Raw genomic sequence first — 3,328 nt, forward strand, 5'->3', positions numbered from 1 at the left:
AGACCCGACTGTTTTGAAAGTAGCCTTCTACCAAGACCCGACTCTACGACTATTATTATTCAAATCTAATCTACCTCATCGATTATGTGAATATGACGCATTGTAAAGGTATTAATAATACATTAACTGGAGTTTTATATCCTTTTGTAATTGTCATATATACAGTGTAAGTATTGTAGTATTTGTAATAAGTGACTACTTTTTGTACTAATTTGCCTTAATTGAGGGTTAAGGCATAATGTGATGGCTAGATCCCATACTAAACGATCCCCTGTCAAGGGATTTGGGCAACCAAACGCGACCGTTGCATGATTGCAAGCCGCGAACATCCACATTATTATGATCATGTATACCCAATATAAATATCACAATGCATTAGTGATTCATTGGTATAGTTAGATCCTAAAATTGTCCCATGCTATAGCACCTTGTTATGTCTGTTCTGTTATCGCGTATTGTATCATATTTATGTAAGTGTATTCCTGGAAGTGTATTCATGTAAGCATGTAATGTATTAGTATAGACTCATGAATGAACTGACTCTTGTGTGATTCTTTGTACTTGGAATAGTAAGTAGTATCTCCTAACTATTTTGTATTTAGCTTTCTACGCTTTCCGAAGCGTAGCAAGCCTTCCCAGGGTGAGATTTCTGAAAGAATTTGGCATTTCCCTTGGAATTCCAAAGGCTTCTTCTTCTAGCTTCTCTTCCCAGTCAAGGGCCACGCCCTTCTAGGTCAAAGTCGGAATAGGTTCCGTAATTCGCGAGGAGTTCTTAATGAACTTTCGACAGTAGGTCAACGACACCTAGAATTTGGCGGATCTCCTTAAGTGTGTTCGGTGCTGACAATTTTCTCAATGGTTTTGATTTTTTGGAGGGTCCTCCAGAATTCCCACATTACTAATAGTGTGTCTTAGGAATTCGACACTTCAATTCCGAAACTCGTATTTAGAGAACTTCGCATAGAGCTTTTCTGATCGTAATGTTTCCATGGTTTATCATAGATGTTCTTTATGATTTCCTTCTAACAACGAGAGTAGATAAGTAAGTCATTTATAAGGACAATGACGAAGTGATCTGAGTAAGAATGGCGTACCCTATTCATTAAGTTCATGAATACTACGCGCGTATTGGTCCTATCTGAGGGATATCACTACAGACTCGTAGCATCCACATCGAGTTTGGAAGATTGTCCTCAGGACATCCTTTACTGACATTCGTAATTGGTGATGTTCGAATCTTAAGTCCCTTTCTCAAAGGTACATCGTTCCTTGCGGTTGGTCAACCAATTCATCTATGCAAGGCAAAAGGTAATGATTTCTACTAGAGTCTTGTCGGGGTCTGCAACACGAGGACTTCCTAGGGGGTCACCCATCCTAGTACTACTCTCGCCCAAGCACACTTAACTACGGAGTTCTAATGGGATCCGATGCATTATTGTTGGTATGATCACACCCACTAAAGTCTATCTTCTCGAAGAATAAGACCGGAGCTCTTAAAGGTAAGGAGCTTGGTCTTCTCATTCCATTGTTGAGTAGTCGTTGAGCTATCCGGACAGTTCTTGTATATCCGTCGGTGTGAGACTGTAGGGCAATCTGGTTACAGAAGTCGTATTGGGTTCTAAGTTTGTTCGCATGATGATGCGATTACTCGTAGTCTTGGGAAGTCTCCGTTTAGAAGTTCACATTAGAAGTCATACATGGTTCATCAATCACAGTCTCGTGTATACGAGTCGTATATAATTAAGATTGAAAAGGTAGTCGAATAAATGATTCTTCTTTAAGCTCACATCCCAACGAGGAAAAGAAGTTAAAGTGGAATCATCAATTCTAAACCTGTAGAACCTTGATTATATACCACCCCTATGTATACCTTTTTCAACGATAGATCAACCGTATGGGTCTTTGGATTGACGTTGACATACTGTACGAGTGGTACTTTGGGTAGATTTGTTGAGGTTTCTTTCGGAAGGATAAGAAACATGCAGTACTCTATGCATGAGTACTTCGGAGTTCTGGAATGACGGTTTCGTTAAAATTGCGATTTTGGAGAGAGAGAGAGAGAGAGAGAGAGAGAGTGAGAGAGAGTGAGAGAGAGAGAGAGAGCGAGTGAGAGAGAGAGAGAGAGAGATGTGTTTGTACGAAACTGGTATTATATGGATCGAGTTGACTCAAGTCGTATGGTAGTATCGGACATACTTGGAAGTAAAGACATTGGTTTTGAACATAAGGGTGTTACAAGCAAAACACCACAGTGCAACTATTAACAGAGTTACAGTACTTTTAGAGTAACTACAGGAATGCTGCTGCGAACAAGGTATACTACAAAAAGGCATGTATACGCAGCACAAGAGTCCCTTAACTGCCAGGTTATCGCAAAAGATAAGACTCGAGTTGCACTAGTTTTAAACATGTTTTATGGTTCTGACACACGAAACTCCTTACATATATTAACGGGGGTCCAGAGTAGTTTCTCCTATGGCAGCGATCCTTAGTATCTTCCCGTTTGTGCTGGAGTTCTTTGTTATTGGACACTCCTTTTTGAGGTGTCCAGTGTCACCACATTGGTGACATATCTGGCTTGTACTAGCATTGGTAGTGGGAGTGAGGTGTCGAGTCAGAGTTACGTGGACACAGGTGTTTTCTTTGTTCATCCACTTTGAAACTTTCCTTTTATGGGGTCCGGTTTTACCACTACCATCGTGTGCAGGGCTGATGCCGATGTCAGGGACTTGAGAAATGGGTCGTGTCGGTGCTCCACAGCCACGGGCATGGTGTCCTACTTTGTAGCAATTGCGGCATTGCATTTCATTACACGCCTCGTTATGATGAAAGTTACACTTGTTACACTTCAGAGATTTTCCCTCGTATTGTCCGGTCGATGCTGAGACGGCGAAAGTTGTACTTGATGTTGTTGTATAGCAAGTCTCTGGGATTTCTTGCGCTCCTTTCATGCTTGGCGTTTTCGTTTTTTCTTCTCGGTTATGCGGCTTTGCAAGTCCATGACTGTTGCCATTTGTTGGCTTCTCAGATCGGTACAACAATTGGAATTGTCGACTCCTTTGCCAGCTTTGTTCGCGTTGCCAGAGTTGATGTGTGCGAGGAAAGCTGTTACCGCGGCTTGTAATGTGGCAGCGTCTATATGAAGAATAGGGATTTTGTTGCCCGGTTGGCTATTTCTGTATGACAACATGGCTCTGAAATACGAAAGAAAAGGAGTTGGTTATTTCTGTATGACAACATGGCTCTGAAATACGAAATAAAAGGAGTATGTTCTCGAAGGTTTGACCTACATCCCTATGATGCAATCCTAGTACGGAGTAGAACTATG

The 3,328-nt window shown here is 41.4% G+C and overlaps 1 non-coding gene across 1 annotated transcript; it reads right to left on the reverse strand.

Moving 5' to 3' along the window:
• Positions 1-1,336: 1,336 nt before the first annotated feature.
• Positions 1,337-1,455, reverse strand: LOC145033108 (5S ribosomal RNA). Its single transcript, XR_013677348.1, has one exon. It is a non-coding gene; the product is annotated as a 5S ribosomal RNA (ribosomal RNA).
• Between the last annotated feature and the right edge of the window lie 1,873 nt (positions 1,456-3,328).

The sequence above is a fragment of the Lactuca saligna genome, chromosome 2, assembly GCF_052625555.1.
Source record: "Lactuca saligna cultivar CGN05327 chromosome 2, ASM5262555v1, whole genome shotgun sequence".
NCBI classification, from domain to species: domain Eukaryota; kingdom Viridiplantae; phylum Streptophyta; class Magnoliopsida; order Asterales; family Asteraceae; genus Lactuca; species Lactuca saligna.